Source organism: Rhinolophus ferrumequinum, chromosome 24, assembly GCF_004115265.2.
Source record: "Rhinolophus ferrumequinum isolate MPI-CBG mRhiFer1 chromosome 24, mRhiFer1_v1.p, whole genome shotgun sequence".
NCBI classification, from domain to species: Eukaryota; Metazoa; Chordata; class Mammalia; order Chiroptera; family Rhinolophidae; genus Rhinolophus; species Rhinolophus ferrumequinum.
The window spans coordinates 28,198,788-28,217,205 of record NC_046307.1 but is presented as its reverse complement, the minus strand read 5'-3'; the positions used below and the strand labels follow the sequence as shown (position 1 = coordinate 28,217,205).

General features: G+C 39.2%; 1 long non-coding RNA gene across 1 annotated transcript in view; it reads right to left on the bottom strand.

Moving 5' to 3' along the window:
- Nucleotides 1–5,333, bottom strand: part of LOC117016799 (uncharacterized) — a 179,967-nt gene extending 174,634 nt beyond the window's left edge. Inside the window, exon 1 of the long non-coding RNA XR_004421965.1 lies at nucleotides 5,214–5,333. This is a non-coding gene — a long non-coding RNA (uncharacterized LOC117016799). The remainder of the gene's footprint in view (nucleotides 1–5,213) is intronic.
- Between the last annotated feature and the right edge of the window lie 13,085 nt (nucleotides 5,334–18,418).

Here is an 18,418-nt window from a genome sequence, read left to right as displayed (position 1 = left end):
CCTCTGCTCGAGTTCATTCCAAACAAATCCATTAAAAGCACCATCTTAATGAATATTTTATACAGTTATGACATAGTGAGTCCCATTTAGGAGGGGCTCTTACTAAAGGCTGAGACAATGAACTACTCAAATAGCCAACTAATCATCAAGGCCAATGGAAAGCTGGTCGGGGGCACGATAATTTTACACCAAGAAAAAAATGAAAGTCATATACTCCCTTCTTGCTGATTTAAGAATCCTTTTTACAAAACTCTTCCTACCATGTTCAAATACTACCATCCATCAGCTAAAGGCACCTATTTGGATAATGAATTTGTTTTTCCTTGGCCTCTTCATAGTTTCTGAAGAAAGTCAACGTATATATTTGTTTTTCTTAAATTAGATCTATTTCTGGAGCCTTAGTAAACATGCACGCGCGCACACACACACACACACACACACACACACATTCACACTCATAAACACGTCTTAATCTACTTCCCCTAGAAACAGAAAGTGAAGAGAAATCCAACGAACAAATTCAATGGCATCCTATGCACTATACCACTTCTCCAATCTTGTACCTCTCCTTGGAAAACATGGTGTGTGGCTCAAACAGTTTGGATGAAAAAGAGGACTGAGCTTTTACAACACAGAAAGCAAACCTGTGTGTGAAATGCAGCTTGTGCATAGGTTCTGTCTACGCTGCCCACGTTGGCTTGCCTGATGTTGTTAAGACATTTGAATTCATTGCTAACATTTTAAAATCTGGAGGTTTCACACACATTTCTGGGTTGCGAACTTCTCGTGAACAATCAGGAGATCTGGGGTGATGGGTCTGCGTTCTTGCTCAGGGACAGCAGGCTGGAGCTGAGTCTTGGTCCTGGGTCTCAGCCTCCACCGTGTTTCCCTAACGGGAAGATAGGATCAATTACTATTTGCCATTCCCCTTGAGTGGCTGTTTTCCTTCGAGTTGAAAGGAAAGCAAAGGCACATAGACCAGTGGGACAGAATATAGAGCCCGGGCATCAATCCATGCAGGTAGTCAACTAATTATTGACAAGGGTAGCAAGGACACAAAATAGGGAAAGAAAGGACAGTCTCTTCAATATAGTCACACACAAGAGAGTGAGGCTGGACCGCTATCTTACACCACTCACAAAAACGAACTCGAAAGTGTTCAAAGACTAACTCTAAGACCTGAAACTGTTAGGCTCTTGGAACCATATTGCAATATATAAATGTATCACACCAACATGCTGACATGCTGTACGACGTACACTTACACAATGCTACGTGTCAATTATATCTTGATTAAAAATTAGTTTTAAAAAAAAGCGAAATATTCTTTGTACTCATACCTCTATCTAAAGTGGGAAAATGAATGACAGACTAGGTTAGCCATGTATTAGGGGAAAAAGAAAAAATAGGAGAAAACCTAAAGCCAAACTGTGTGTAGATGTAAAGACAGTGCGTTTGCATTTGATATGCAAACAAAACCCAGGCTGATTTCATTTAAGATTCTCCCCTGACCCCTGTGGACATGTGAGATTCACATCCCTGCCTAAAGTCACTGAAGATCTTTGGAAATTGGTCTTTACCCCCGTAGATTTCATTCTCATAGTTTCAGGTGCCATCCTTAGTAGTTGGCACAGTGCCATGCATATAGTATGTGCCGAAAAATAAAATGCATTATGAAGTAAAATTACATTGCGCTCTTCCCCGTCCCCCATTTGATTTCTATGTACCAACTATCCCATACCACCATCCTCCCTTCCTGCTGGTTTAAGAATCCTTTTAGAGATTTTTTTGCTCTAAAGTTTCATTTCAGGACCAAGCAAACTGGAAAGGCCCAGGTAAAGGAATTACATAGAGACTTTTGCAACTGGTTTGATAAGAGTATTCATTGGGGGGCCAGCCAAACATAGGTTTCAACTCCAGCTTTACCACTCACTATCTCAGCTTGTGTTTTCCAATAGCAGAGCCTAAGACGAAGATGGATGTGTAGGGTAGTTTACTGGGGAATGTGATGCCCCAAGCGAGGGACAGGAAAGTGAACAGGGAAGGAGGAAAATCCAATACAAGAGAGCTTTAACTGCTGCAGGTGACGGGTTGCTTCACACGGGACCTTCTGAGAAGTCTGATGGAATGTGCGTCAGAACTGTCAGCCAGGGACAACAGATTTTACCCACTTGCTCCTGCTCCCATTGGCGGAGGGTGGCCCCATGCAGTGTGACCATCCCCATGTAACCACAGGAAGCCAGAGAGAAGCATGTGAGGTGAAGTGGTAGCCGTGGCTGGCATCAATGACAAGGCCAAGAAGATGTGAGGTGGTGAACAAAGGGCATCCTATACAATGACTGCAGTCAAGTACTTCCTTTCTGGAAAGCTCAGTTTTCCCTTCTATAAAATGGGCTTACTAGTGCTTCCCTTTTAGGAATATCGGGAGGATATAATGAAATAAGCCATGTAAAGCTCATAAAAAAATGCCCAGCACATGGGACATGCTAAAGAATGACCGGTTCTAATATAAGCTCTTACCTCCAGGATGGTACATGTGGAGGACCTTTATATGACAGCTCCACAGCAATAATCAATGAAACCAAACAATGATAAGTACGATCTCAGCATTCACTTAGCAAGAGATTGCAAACGGGCTACTGCTAGATCAATTCTGTCCCATAGACACGTATCCTTTTGCCTTCCCCCATCCATACACTACAAATATACATTTAAACATAATATCGCCAACATTTAAATTTTTTTTTAAATCATATAAAATTCATATTTCTGGCTCACTCTTGAAAAATGGAAAGATCTGAACCCACCAAGCTGGCCTTCTCACTGTCAGCTGGAGCTGAGTAGTGGTAACCATTTTAGACGCAGTATGTTTTCTCTAATTTGCTGTTATCCCCTCCCATCCATTTCACTTATTCATAGCCTGCAACTCCCATGGACATTTGTGTTTGAAACCCCTGGACTGATTCTTAATCCAGAAAAGCAGGGTGTCTGGAAACCCTGCCTGGACACAAGGAGGACAAAACTCCGGAAACGGCAAGGCCTTTGTGTGTCGGTGAGACAGCTGAGGAGCCAGCCCTGAAGCCCACGGAGCTCAACGTCTCTGTGATGGAGAGCTAAGTGAATCCTGCTGAGGTGAGAGTGTGTGGTTCCAGCAATTCTGGCTATTACCAACCTGAGGCGGAGGTCACCCCAGATGCTCCCAGCGCCTGCAACTCTGTTTATTTCATTCTGGTTCATACCAGAGATTTATTTTTATGAACAGTGAACATTTTTTTGTAACATTCCCTCATTTAACCTTCATTATCAAAGTCTCTGCCCAAAGCCCATATAAGTACCATTATTGCCCATATAACATTTTCCAACATAAACCATTTAAGGCATTTTTTTCCCATTTTTATTTATTTCTCTTCCGTTACATTTCATTTGAAATGTGCATGGTGGAGAATGTATCTTGTTTTTATGTTGTCTCATATAGACCATAAGCCCTAATGGTGGGGGCTGCCTATTTTGGAGGTTAATAAGCAATGGGGACATTCGTCATATGGAACAAACAACCAGGACATGCTGGCCTCTTAAAAAAAAAATGTACTAGGAAGGAGTTTTGTGTGACTGGGGAAATTGAAAGGAAAATAACCCAGCTTCTTTGTCTCTTCTGAAAGCCAAGAAAAGAAGAAACATGGTGGCTCCAAAAAAGGAAGCCAAGAAGATTACAAGCAAAGTGTTGTAATATTACTTCTGAAATCACTCATTAATGTGCAAATTCTCCATGGATAGTGATAGTATAGTGATACTGAATCTGTAGTACTAATCAGGGTCTGGTGCAAAGTGGGTAATTCAACAAAAGTGTGTACTTGACTCTAAGAAACTCAACTTAACTACTTAGCAAAAATGGTAATATAGTGACATATTGACTCACATAATTGAAAAGCAAAATCTGCAGGCACAGCTGTATGCAGGAACTAAAACAGCATCTTTAGGATATTCATTCTCATATTCTCTCTCTCTCTCTCTCTCTCTCTCTCTCTCTCTCTCTCTCTCTCTCTCTCTCTCTCTCTCTCTCTCCTGAGTACTAATTCTGGCTTTCTTTCTACTGATTTTACTTTAGGCAGGCTCTCTTCTTACGGTAGTCAGTGTTCACAAAGAAACTCCAGGCTTACATTCCTACAAGCTCAACAACTCTAATATCATAATAATGAAAGAGAAGAGGAGAGGAGAGGAGAGGAGAGGAGAGGAGAGGAGAGGAGAGGAGAGGAGAGGAGAGGAGAGGAGAGGAGAGGAGAGGAGAGGAGAAGAGAAAAGAAAAGAAAAGAAGAGAAAAAAGAAAAGAGGGAGGGAGGAAAGAAAAGAGGAAGAAGGAGAAAAGAAAGTAAGGCAAGGGAAAGGACAAGCTTCTCTGTTCCAATACTTCCATCTGCTTGGATCCCTGAACAAATCACTGTGGTCAGAGGTAAGGAGTACATTGATCAGAAGACCCGCCCCACCACGGTACTGAGCTTGGCCGAGTGGGATGCATGCCGGGAGGGCATAAGCAGTAGAAGTCCACCACAGAAGGGATGAATAATGCTGCTGCATGAAAAAAAAACCTCAGGAGTCAGGAGCCTTGGGCATTGTCTTCTTCCAGCCCTGGAGTAACCGGCAAAGAAGTCTTGCAAATTCAACTTAATTCATTGCCACAAACATGTGCTATGTCTGACTACGTGCTAGGACTGTGCTGAGGCCCAAGAAAGCAAAGTTGCAAAGCTATTGACAATGATCAACAAATCTACCAACTGGTAGAGGCTACACACACACACACACACACACACACACACACACACACACACACACACAACCAGTAAGAAGTATTTGCAAGGCACACAGGTATCTCTGAATTTCCCCAGAAGCAGAACCTGAGATTAGGATTTGAGCGCAAATGACAGATATTTGGAAGACAATCTAGGAAACCCAGGTAGAGCAATGGAGTAGTGTCAGGGAAGGGAAGGACATCAGTACAGGGGGGGCTGTAATACTAGCAACATATATAATTACACACACGCATGCATACACACACACACACAATTACCACCTAAAATATATTATCATATCTCCAGTTACCACCATGAGCAAGTAGAACTTAATCTTCTGGGATCTCTGGGAGCCAGTGTAGAACATATGCCTCAGAATTCTTTAGCAGGAAAGGTGGGAGCTGATGGTGAGAAAACTGGGGTACTTACATCTGAATTCCTGTCTACCACAGGCAAATGGCTGCTGGGATACCGGGCAGGAACTCCCCGGCATCTCTGGCCTGCCACATGTACGCACAGAGCGGGTTTCAAAGGCAAGGGAAAGCCCTCTGGCACCTCAGGCAGAGATGCAGGTGCTGCGCTGGCAGTCAGGCCAACTGCACTGAAATGGTAGGGCCGGGGGGTTCGGGGCGGGGCAGCCGGCAGTATCCGATTTTCAAGTGGAAAGAAAAAATTTTACTGCTCTTTCCTAAAATAAGGAAATTGGACCAGAAATTCCCTGAGGGCCTAACCAATTTTAAAATCCTAAAATGCAAGAGTTAGTCTAACAATCTCGTACGTTGTTGGTGTCTCGGGCTGGTTTTCAAACAATCTAAAAATGCTTGGGAAACGGGTGGGTGGTGGGAGGTGGAAGCAGCTGGGAAAGTGATAATGTTAATGCTTTTGTGGTCAAAAAGTCCAGGACTTCACACAAAAATGTATTCATCCAAACAGTCTAATTTGCTTAGGGCGGCTCTGTTTCCATTTAACCCTCTGATGTCAGGCCCTGCACTGCTCGGTGGGATCACAGCCTGTGGACCATCATGAGGCCCCGTGGATTAATAGAGAAGATAATGGAGGCGGCGGCGAGGTTATGAGCTCCTGGCTCTTCAGACTCCTGAGTAAGTGCTCTCCCCTCTGCAAGGCCAGAGACGGGAACCAAGAGGTAGACGAAGCAAACCAGGCTTTATAGAGAAAATTGATATTATTTTATATCCTGGTGCTGAGTCCTACACCCCTTTCACACTTCCAAAGCTTGCTCTCAACCCAGGGATTTGGGTTACATTTGTTTGTACTATTTTTAGCATTTCTTACCCTTGGAAGTATTTTAGTGGCTGTTATGTAAGCAGGGCCCGCCCCCAAATTTTTGCAACAGGCCCATGGTTCTGGAGCTCCCATTCCAACAAAACCCTGTTTCGCAGAAATCGGCCCGTAAAACCCGAACCCCCTAGAAACCCACAACGGGCCCTGTATGGGAGCGTGTGAGTTCCTAGGGACAGGTTTACCTTCTTCTCGTTTCTTAAAATGTGTTCTGCTAAATTAGATCTCTTCTCTATTCCCCCCCCCCCCTTTCTTTTTCCATTCCACAGGATACCACTATTGTTGCTTCTAAACGAAGCTTATGAATTGCATTTGATTGCAAAGGATGGAGCGTTTTCCATGCTAAGTCTGGGGATGGAAAAAATGAATATCGTATAATCCAATAGTGAACCACAACAGTGGAGGGGAAACTTCCTGAAGCACTGATGACGATGAACGTCTCCACGTTCCTATGTGCTCAGCTCGTTAGCAAGAACCTCATTTCTCTCGGCCAAGCGCAGGATCAAACTCTGTAATGAAAGCCCTCGGTAGGCACACAATACCGGATGGCCTGCAATTTTTTTCCTCCCTCCACTCAGGTAATTTTCTAGAAAAGGACTTCATTTAGCCAATTTGGGGAGGAGTGATTTGAGCACTGCCGAACACTCCATGTTTTATTGGGAATAGAGAAAGGATACCCTTCTCATGGACAAAGTTCACCATGAAACAAACACCCAACTTCTATGGGCTTTGCTCAAGTCCTAGCATTTACCTCTGGGAGCAGAACTGCTTCTAGAAAAAGCACAGTCATTAGGGTGACTTAGTGGCTAAAGTGCAAATGGTGTTTCTGGACTTAGGGTTTAATATTAATTGATCACAATGAAACCTAACTTTTATTGAGAAGTTGTTATATATTAGACATGGGTCCAAGTGCTTTACCTATATTAATTCATTCAAACCTTAAAAAAAAAATCTCATAGGGAAAATTCTATTTGTGGTCCTATTTTACAGATTTGGAAACTGATCATATCTTCCTATTTTCTTATATCCCACAAAAGAAATGCTAAAAACAACTCTAAGTACTACTTGCACGACTATTGCCACTATGAATAATGTGTTAGACATTACTATAAAACTAAGAGAAACAAGAAGTTACACTCAAATATATCCAAGCCATGTAAAGACGTAAGACAGAACCTTGGGGACAATTGTGTGCAGTGAGCTTCTATAAGCAAAATATAATTGCTGCTCAGTGCTCTATCTAGAAGGAAAAACAGAGAAGATAAAAACTGTGCCATTCTTAACTAAATTCTTACCCAATCCTGACATGTATTTAAGACTAGAGTATATGAATAAAACTCTTAGAGAGCCTCAGAATAAAAGTGGTACACATGTATCAAGCATCTTTATTAACAGAGGTTCATAAGAAAGAAATGTTTTCTTAAAAGAAGCAGTGGTAAAAATTGAACTTCTGGTTTTGCGTTTTTTAAATTGGGAATATGTACTAATTGGGGGTATATTATGCTTAGATTGCATACAGAGAATATAAAATACACACACACACACACACACACACACACACACACACACACACACCACAATCATTTTCCAGAACTTCAATACATATTTATTCTCTCCTGTTTCATGTTTTATACTCTCTGGTGCCATTATTTCAACTATGTAAAATATAAACATGTCTTCATGTGAAAGGGATCATGCCCTTGACATGTATAGAGTTGTTACAAACCTATGAGGTTAATAACACAACAATAAGAACAAAAACCTAATATAAATAAGACTAACACAACTAATAGAAAATGGGCAGAAGACATGGACAAAAACTTCACAATAAAAGAAATACTTTGGCTTTTACTATATGACAAAATGTTCAACTTCCGTTAAATCAATCCATAAGATACCATCCTGGCCTATCAATTAAAATTTGAAAGACACTGTCATGGAACATATATTTTATTGGACCCCAGATCCTACTAAACACTGTAGGTAGCCCAACGCTTGCCATGAAGTGTACAGTTGTTCTTCCCCTTTATTCTTCTTTTATCCTCGAGATGCGATTTTCTTCTCACTTTGGTCTCTTCATATTTTCTGTCCAGCAACAGTGTTGGCTATGTCTGCACAGAATTCCTAATCCAAATAGTTAAATCAAAATATTGTGGTGATTGTGGATGTAGCATCAGAGAAGAAAAGTCCCATGCATCTGACTCCTTATGTAGAGGAAGGTACAACCAGCAGTTTCAGCAGGGTTCTCATAACTACGCACTTAGGTTTAAGGGCAGTTATTTCCACATTTATCAACATTCTTTGAAAAGAGCTGCCCAGATGAGACTGGCAAAGTTATCTTTTGCTTCCAAACACTAGTCAACAGGGGAATGAAAGAGAAAAGGGAGACCATTTAAATGAGTTTTGTGCTCAATTTGGATATAAGTTTTGAATTTTGAAAAATATGTGGGTTACCTTATCCATGAAATTGTTACCGATAATTTAAATTTCAGTGTAAAGTTTTAAATATATAGTAATGCCTTTTAATCATCCTTTATATACCGTTTCACATTTAATTCTCATAATAACCCTAAGATATAGTGCTATTATTATCCTCAGTGAAGTAGCTCATGTTTAGAGAGATTAAAGAATTTGTCCCAAATCACAGGACCAGTAAGTAGGAGAGCTTTGATTCAATCCCAGGCAGTCTCTTTCTGAAATCTGGATTCTTGAACACTCTGTTATTCCATCTATAAACTCTTGCTGTGTCCAGAAAATAATTTTGTTTGCCCTCGTGCTGCAGACCAGGGTGCACGTCCATAGAGATGAATTTCCTTTCTTAGACTCTACTGCTCCTTTGGGTGAGACTGGTATTCGGTGGTGTTTAGAGAGGGCAAAGGGCACCTTCTCTGTGCTTTCCTCACCTCTAAGTTCTCCCAGTGGACAAGCTCCAAATGCTTCTCTTGGTTGGATATGCTCCAAAATGCTCTCTTTTATCTCTGCTTCTAGAATGTTAATCAGCCCGAATCATCAAGGAAAAATAAAAGAAAAAATGATGAGACCAAGGCCAGTGGTACCATGGCAGGTTCAGCTAAGACCACAGGAAAAGAGTCGAAAGCCTGCCACGTGCCATGGCTAAGAGTATACAATAAAACCAATAGGGGAAAATGTCAGAGAAATCGGTTTCAGTTCCATCTGAACTGAGTTTATTAATACTTGGAGTTCCCTCAGGAAGAAGTGAGACCGCTGTCCCCCAAGCAAAGGATAAATAACTACTTGGCAGAAATGTAAAAGGGTCTCAAAACGCAGGTGAAGAGTTAGACTAGTTCAGAAGTTTTCAACGTTGCTTTCTGATACTTCGCTATGGCCACAATCATGCATGTGGTCATCACAGGTAATTTGTTACGGCTAATATAGAACAATATTTGGGTTAACTTTGTATGTTTTTTTGATTTTTATTAAATTTATTGTGGTAATATTGGAGAATAACATTATACACATTTCCGGTGTGGGATATAAAAAAAAAAAAAAAAAAAAAAAAAACAAGTGAGAAACAAAACAAACATATAAACCAAAGAAATAAATTCATAGATACAGACAACAGAATGCTAGTTAATTTTTTAAATATATAAATTAAAGTGACTGTATTTTAAGCAATATAAACTATTGGCTATGGAATAGTTCAGAGAATTGAAAGGAAAGAATTGCACATATCCACAAACCGAATTATCCCTGTAGTGAGTAAACTTGACTGACCGACATCAATGGGAGATTCTTATCCTTGTGTACATTATTCTTCTTTTCGTTGTGACAGGATGAAAGTTGAGAACCACTGTATGCTTCGTGTTTAAGATTTCCTCCAAGCCTGAGACGCTATGATGCTGATTCTAAAGGACAGGGGAACAATAGCACAGAGTAGAACGGTTCCAGCCTCAGATCCAAATTGGGTTGTTTGAGGGCACAATTAACTGGCCATGTTGCTGAGGCTAAGCCTCTGTAATTTATGGCCGCGGGGGGCAGGGTGCACAGCAGCAGCGGCACCCTGGTGATGGCATATCTGTAACTCAGGACCCACAGGGCAGGGTACAGAGCAACCAGCTGCACAGCCTCAGTGATGGAGGAGGGTCAGAGCTACGACTTAGGACCCAGGAGGCAGGGACCAGCACAGTGGTATCCCAATCACAGAGAGGAGGGCACAGCAGCAACTCAGGGCCCTAGGGGCAGGTTTCAGCTCAGCAACAGCTCCGGTCCCATGGAGGAGAAGCAGTGGCAGGGATCCGGGTAGCTCAGCTAAGTTCAGCATCAAGGAAGACTGCAGGGATCCTCAGGAACAAGTCTGCAGATGTCCATGAAAGTGACAAGGATACTGAGGGGGCCTTCTCTTCTCCTTGTCCCATGGGATGAAACCCTCTGAGGGGATCCCTCTTGGCATTGAGCTACTTCTCCAGAGTGGGACTTCAGGTGATGCAGGTAAAATGCTTCCTGTACTTCTCTAGGCCTCAGTTCTCAGACTCCAGAGGGTTTTTGCTATTTCTTCATTGCAATCCAGAGCTCTCCCAGAGCTATTTTTGTCAGTCTGCTGTTATTTGTTGTTTCAGTTGTTTTCATGGGACAGGCAAGTGTTTGAACCTCCTAGTCTGCCATCTTGCTCCTAGTCTCTATCTCACATTATGAAATTTCAAATACATATATACAATTTTAAACCGTCAATTATAACTCAATAAAGCTGGAAGAAAAAATATGTTCTCTAGGCAGAAAAAGTTTACCAGACTGAAACTTGAACCTACAGAAAGAAATGATGAAAAGAAATGATGCTGGAAATGGAATAAATGAAGGTAAGATTGAAGTCATGTTTCTTATTTTAATTGCTCTAAGAGACAACTGATTAAAGCAAAAATAGTAGCAATATATTATACATTTATAGCAAGTGTAAAAGTAATAGCATAAATGACAAGAGAGAGAAATATTGAGAATACATTGTTATAAGGTTCTCTACTACACATGAAGTGCTATATTATTTGAAGCTAGACTCTAAGTAAAGATGTATATTTTAAACTCTAGGGCATTCACTAAAATTATTTTAAGAGGAGGTATTACAAATAAGTCAATACAGGAGATAAAATAAAATCATTATAAGATGCTTAATTAACAACAGAAAAGGCATTAAGGGGGGGGCAAGGAACAGAAGGAAAGAATAGAAATCATCTAGCAAGATGATAGATTTTAACCCAGTCATGTAAATAATAACATTAAATGTGCATAGTCTACACATAACAATTAAAGACACACATAGCTGGGATAACAGAGCTGTTTCCTCCTAAGGCAATGTGTGTCTTTTAATTGTCGTGTTTAGACTATGCACATTAACTCCCTGAGGCCTGCTTTCTAAGATCACCTTCGAAATAAACAACTTTGCACTTGAAAAAACAAAACAAAACAAAAGGCACACATTGCCATATTACATTTAAAAAGCAGGACCTAACTCATTCTTTCTATAATACAAGAAATCCTCTTTAAATATAAAGGCATACATGGATAAATGATAAAGGGTGGAGAAAGATACGCCGTACACAAACTACAGAAAAGAAGCTGGAGTAGCTACCTTGATATCAGGCAAAGCAGAATTCAGAATGAGAAAGTTTACCAAAGATAAAACTGGAAAACATGCAATGATAAAAAGTCAGTTTTCTAAGACATAAAATCCTACTTTCAAATTGAATTGAAGAGTTTCAAAGTACATGAGGAAAAAACTGATAGAATAGAAAGAAGAAATAGACAAATTCAAAATTATAGTTGAAAACCTCAACACTCCTCTCTCAGTAATTGAAGAACAAGTCGACAAAAATCAATAAGGGAATATGAGACCTAAACACTATTGAACAGAGAGATTTAATTGTACATTTACACAGAGTACTCCACCTGAAAGGAAAAGAATACACTTACTTTTCAGGTGCACCTAGAACATTCACTGACATAAGACTGTATCCAGAACCATAAAATAAATCTCAACAAATTAAAGAATAGAAACCATACAAAGTATGTTCTCAGTTATAACAGAATTAAGCTAAAAATCATTAAAAAAAGATGTCTCAAAAATACCCAAATATTTGGAAATTAAACAATACACTTCTAAATAACCCATGGATCAAAGTGGAAGTCTCAAAGAAACTCTTAAAATATTTTGAACTGTATCAAGATACAAAAATAACATATTAAAATTTGTGGGGCACGGCTAAAGCCGTACTTAAAGGGCAATGAATACTATTAATGCTTATATTTTTAAAAAAATCTTACATCATTAATCTAAGTCTCTACCTTAAGAAATCAGAAAGAGAAGAGCAAACTAAACTCAAAGTAAACCAAAGGAAGGAAATAAATACAAGAGCAAAAAAAAAAATCAATAAAATTGAAAACCAAAAAACAATAGAGAAAATCAATGAAACCAAATGCTGGTTCTTTTAAAAAAGATTGACAAAAATTCATAAATCCCAAGCCATATTAACCAAAAGAAAACACAAATTATCAATATCAGGAATAAAAGAGAAGATACTACAGTATAACCTACAGACATTAAACAAGGGAACACTTCGAATACCTCCATATCCATAAATTTCAAATACATTAATTCCGTTTGACACAAATTATCAAAACTTACTCATGAAGAAATAGATAACCAGTGAGGTCCTCTATCTATTAAAGAAATTGAATTCATAGTTCAAGACCTTCCATAAAAGAAAAAAGAAAACTCTTGGCTCAGATCATTGCACTGACAATTTTTACCAAACACTTCAGAGAGAAACAATATTAATGTTAACTGATTGGAAAGACAGAATATTGTTTTAATATCAATTCTCTCCAATTTGATCTATAGATTCATTGCAATCTCTATCAAAATCCAAGCAGACTTTTATTTTTTTAGAAATGGCTAAAAAAAGATGATAGCTGATTGGAAAATTGTAAAGTGTATGTAAGAAGCAAATGAACTAGAATAGGCAAAATATTTTTGAAAAGGAATAAAGCTAGAGGACTCACATTACCCATTTTGAGACATAAAGCTACTGTAAATCATGACCATGTAGTATTGATAAAATGATAGACATAGAGCTCAATGAACAGAATAGAGAGCCCAGAAATAAACCCATACATGTAGAGCCAAGTGATTTTTGACAAAGGTGCAAAGGCAATTAAATGGAGTATGGATGATGTTGTCAACAAGCAGTGCTTACTTAAATAATTGGATATCCATATGCAAAAAGTGAACCTCGACTATACCTCACACCTTATAGAAAAATTCATTCAAAATGGATGAAGCACCTAAATCTAAAATGTAGAACTATACCACTTCTATAGAAAACATGGAAGAATATATGTGTGACCTTGGGTTAGGAAAAAGTCTTTAGACACAGCAACAGAAGCAGAATCCATAAAAAAGTAAATTGGACTTTATTAAAATGAAAAACTTTTACTGTGTGAAAAAAAAAAAAAAACTGTTAAGAGGATGAAAAGACAAGCCACAGACTAGGCTTGTCTGTAAATGACATTTCTGACAAAGGACCTGTAGCCAGAACATACCACAGTTAAAGAATGCTCAAAACTCAACAATGAAAAACAATCTAATTTAAAATATGGGCAATAGATCTGAGCAGACACTTTAACAAAGGAGATATATAAATGGTAAACAAGCATATTAAAAGATGCCCAACATCACTAATCATTAGGGAAGTATAAATTAAAACCACAAGAAGATATAACTGTATAAATATTGGAGTGACTAAAAACAATAACAACAGTAAATGCAATTCCAAATTCAGATAATGACGTAGAGCAATTAAGCCCTCATCTATTGCTGGTGGGAATGTAAAATGGGAAGACATTTTGGAAACAGCTTGGAATTTTCTTATAAAGTTAAACACAAAACTACCATCGTTTATGTAAATGTAAAAAATAAACCAGTATGTGGTGGAAAAGATGGAACACAGCCTGTGGCAAATAAATTTAACTGAATTACAAATGAATCCCATAATCCTATTTGAATGGATTGGAGAAGAATATAGCTGGCCTAAGTAACTTCGGAAAACAGTGTTTTGAGAATACACTATTACGCTAAAGACAGAAAGAACGATATACAAATACTGTACTCTAGTTGGTAAATTTATTTAGCACAGGAGTTTCTGAAACTACTATAGTTGTGCATAAGGTTGAACAAATAACTATATACATTGTGTACATAATGAGAGTCACATTTCTTACTGTCAGCGGAAGTAGTTAAAAATAAGGAAAGAGGAGACTAGAACGAACCCTACGGTGGACTGAAGTCAGAGGTATCACTGTGAAATAGAAAGATGATAGGTAAGTAGGTAGGTAAACAAATATAGATGTGTATGCGTGCATGAGTTAGTACACATACATATATTTCCTAGCTCTATCCACCAAGAGGATCTAGAAACAGTAAGATTTCAGTAGCAATACACACACCTAACACTCAGACCTTGATTTCTTAATTACATTTTCCAATGAAAAGAATCAGGCTTCTTGGAGAAATGGATGATTTCCGGGCTGGGTAGGGCCATATGCACCATGAGCCTGGAGTACTTTGTGGTGCCAGAGAGCAAGGACGTGTTCAGAAAGAATTAGGGCATATGGAATGATACAGGAGCCAATCTGGTAATGCTGCCAATGCCCAAAGTGCAAACAATCGAGCACCGAGATGAGAAACCACAACACTGAATTATAATCTGAAGGACAAAAAAGTCCACAAGTTTATACTGAATAAAAAATAAATAAATGGAGGAGAAGTGACAACTCTTTCTTAGAAAAGAATTCCAACTGATACATGTAAAAGGAGTGAGAAAAATAGAAAATTACCATTAGAACATCGCAGTAGTAATTGCTGCAGGCATGGTCTACCTACCCATGGATGCTTAAATTGGTGAGTAAAAGTATAAGAAAAACAGAACACCTGCATAATCCCCAAGTATCTTCTCATAAATATTTAGTAATTTCCAAAGGGAAATGGTTAAGTTTACAGGGGCAAGTCCAGGCAGCCAGCCAGGTGATGGGTGTTAGCAAAGTGGTCAAGGTAACACATACCAACACCCTGTACCCCTAATGTGTACCTGGGGGAGGGCACATCACCTCTATTGTATTCTTCCCAACGATATGTAATCTCAATATCATCAAAACATCAGACAAATTCAAATTGCAGAACATTCTACGACGTAATTGGCAAGTACTCTTCAACATGTGTCAAGGTCATGAAGGTCGAGGAAAGACAAAGGGACTGTCATTCATTAGAAGTGACTAAGAAAACATAAAATTAAATACATTATGGGATCCTGGGACAGAAAAAGGGCATTCGTGGAAAAACTCATGAAATTCAGAAAGTCCTGTGTTTTGGCTAATAAGTATTGTATCAAAATTTCTTGGTTACATAAGTTGTTAGTATAAAGGTATACTGCACGAAGGCTATAGGTACTATTTTTGCAGCTCTTATGTAAGTCTAAAATCATTTCAAAATAAATTTTCAAAAGTAAACAACAGCTTATATGGTTACCCTAGTTACTGTATTTTGCCGTGTACAATGCTCACTGTTTTGCCCAAATTTTTGAGGGAAAAATTAGGATGCACATCATACATGGGTAGTACTAATTCCATAGCTATATAAATGTTTTTAATTCTCTTATTTATGCTTATGAATTGAAAGTATAACTCTAGAAATCAATAACGATGTCTGTATGCAAAGTAATACCCTGGAATACGATAATCCGTTTTGTTGAACTTCGGGTAAACTTGCAACAAGCAAGAGTTCTTGGCCTTCTATGATGGGTAAATATCGTAAATGTGTTAGTGGTACATAAAATTTCTTGTACCTGTACCTGTTCTTGTGTTTTGTAATTATTTGTTACATAAAATTGCTTGTACCATAATATATTTTAAAATAAATGCTAAAATTCCTTTACAATACAAAAAACAAGTACCTAAATGTAAACAAACAAAAATTTGAATTAAAAAATTAAAATGAAGGATTTATTTCCCTGAAAGTTCGGGCCAGAAATGTGTGTGTGCGTTATGCATGGCAAAATACAGTATCTGTTATATCTGGAAGGAAATTCCTTTTTCTCTGCTTTCAGGTAACTTGTGTACCATCCTTCATACCAAAAACTTGTAATTCACAGGGAAACAAACAAACAAAAAAAGTTGCCTTCTATAACAATTATTCCCTATTCATTCTCTCTCTCTGGTTGTCAGGATTTCACCCTTGTTCGTGAATCCATTGGCTTTTCATAAGGATAAGAAACCAAGGGAGAAAGAAATCATTAAGATGGTGAGGGAAAATGCACAGTATACTTACTGTTGGCTGGGAAAATTCCAAACTGGGCAGGGCAAAGCCCTATTTTAAATGTTTGGTTGCTTTTGCTCACTGTGTGTGTGCGTGTGCGTGTGCGTGTGTGTGTGTGTGTGTGTGTGTGTGTGTTTGTGGTCACCTGGGCCAGCTGAGATCCATGAATCTCTGATTAAATATTGCTTGCTCTCTGTGCTTTTGGACCCTCCCTGATATCTGTGATTGATGCACTGCAACACTTGGACCTTTTTCAAATTCCCTCTCATTTTAACAGTTTCCTTGTGCCAAGGGAGGCAGATTTGAGGGAATAATGGAGATAACCTCACACGGTTTCCTCAGTGGGTTTCAAGAACAGCCCCAGCCGGAGCTTCCAATGGAGAAGGCAGGCCAAGGCATGTTGAGCTCCATGGAATCAAGTGTTGTTGGAGCTGTAGGGGCTCATAGCAGGTCACCTTCTTTCCTAAAGGGCTTGCCTTTTTCTATCAATTGTTCTCCTTGAACAATATCTCAGTGTCAACATCCCATCAATTAAATGTGAAGAAAGAGTAGGAGGTAAGGGAAAAGATGTTTTTTATCATCAGGCTGCCTTATGAAATGGAACTTGGCAGTGACCTGGGAGGACACGACTCTAACAGTTTCCTTGGCTACAGAAAGGGAGGAATGCCTGCCCTCTCTATGTCTTAGACTAGTTGTGAGGATGAAATGGAATAACTAAAATAAAAATGGCATCAAAAAACTGTAGACCCGTGTTCTCATTGAAATGTTAGGACATTTTTTTTTCCCCATTCTCACTGCCCTCGGGGTAAAATGAATACTCTTTGAAAGTGTTTAACAAAGCCTTTCATATCTAACTCCAACCTGCCTCTTATCTCTGCACACTCCTCTCTTCAGACCCCTTCCTCAGTCACACTGGACAATGCCCCATTCTCTTTCCTCCATTATTGCCTTGACACATACTATTCTCCCTTCCAGAATAGTTCTCCCTGCTCTTATCCCTTCCTGACTCCCCTTCAACTAAGTAATTCCTACTTGTCCTCCAGGCTTCAACTTCGATGCTTCTTCCAGAAAGCCATTGCCTAAATGCACTCGCCTCTCAAATACCCAGAACCTCGTCCAATTAGTCTGCGTAATATGTATATCTCCTACCAAGTTGTAAATTCCCAGAAAGGAAGAACATTCCCTTCCTTTCTCAACATTACGCGTATCCTTGGCTCCTAATAGGGTCTAGCACACAGTAGCTTCTGAACAAATGCTTGTTAAATGAATGAATGAATGAATGAGCAATGGACAGATGCATAAAGGTCTGCTTTCGGTACCAGTTTCTTGATCTAGGTCCTACTTAGGGGACTGGGATGTGGGGAAAGTATTCCAAAGACTAGACTGATGGAGCAATTGGTGAATATGTGAGAGAAAATTGCGCAGTGAACTTAAAACCTGGGAGGGGGAGGATGACGAGGATGACTGACGATTTTTTAGCAGTATGTTAATAATACCACAGCAGCTTACATTTACGTATCCTAACTCTAGGCTCAGCGATTTGCTAAATGTGTCTGCTACACGCCATTGAGTGGGCTCTGCCTCCTGGCAACCCTGTGAACGAGGGATGTCCACAGCAGCCCTGCTCAGCTCCTGTAGATTCTTGCCTATGGCTTCTTTTATGGGTTCAGGCCACCTCATGTTTGGTCTTCTTTTCCTGCTGCCTTCTATATTTCCCGGCATTATTATCTTTTCCAAAGCACCCTGCCTTCTCATGATATGCTCGAAGTAGGATAGCTCCAGCTTTGTCATTTTTGCCTCCAGCGATGTTTCAGGCTTAATTTGCTCTGGGACCCACTTGTTCGTCTTTCTGACAGTCCAGAGTATACGTAGAGCTCTCCTCCAACACCATGTTTTTTATTTTAATTTTCGAAATGCTTTGTATATATTAGTATTTTTAATTTCCCCCCAAATCTTATGAAATGGATGCTGGTTTTCTCCCGATTTAGAGATTAAAACAAAAAAACAAAATCAGAGG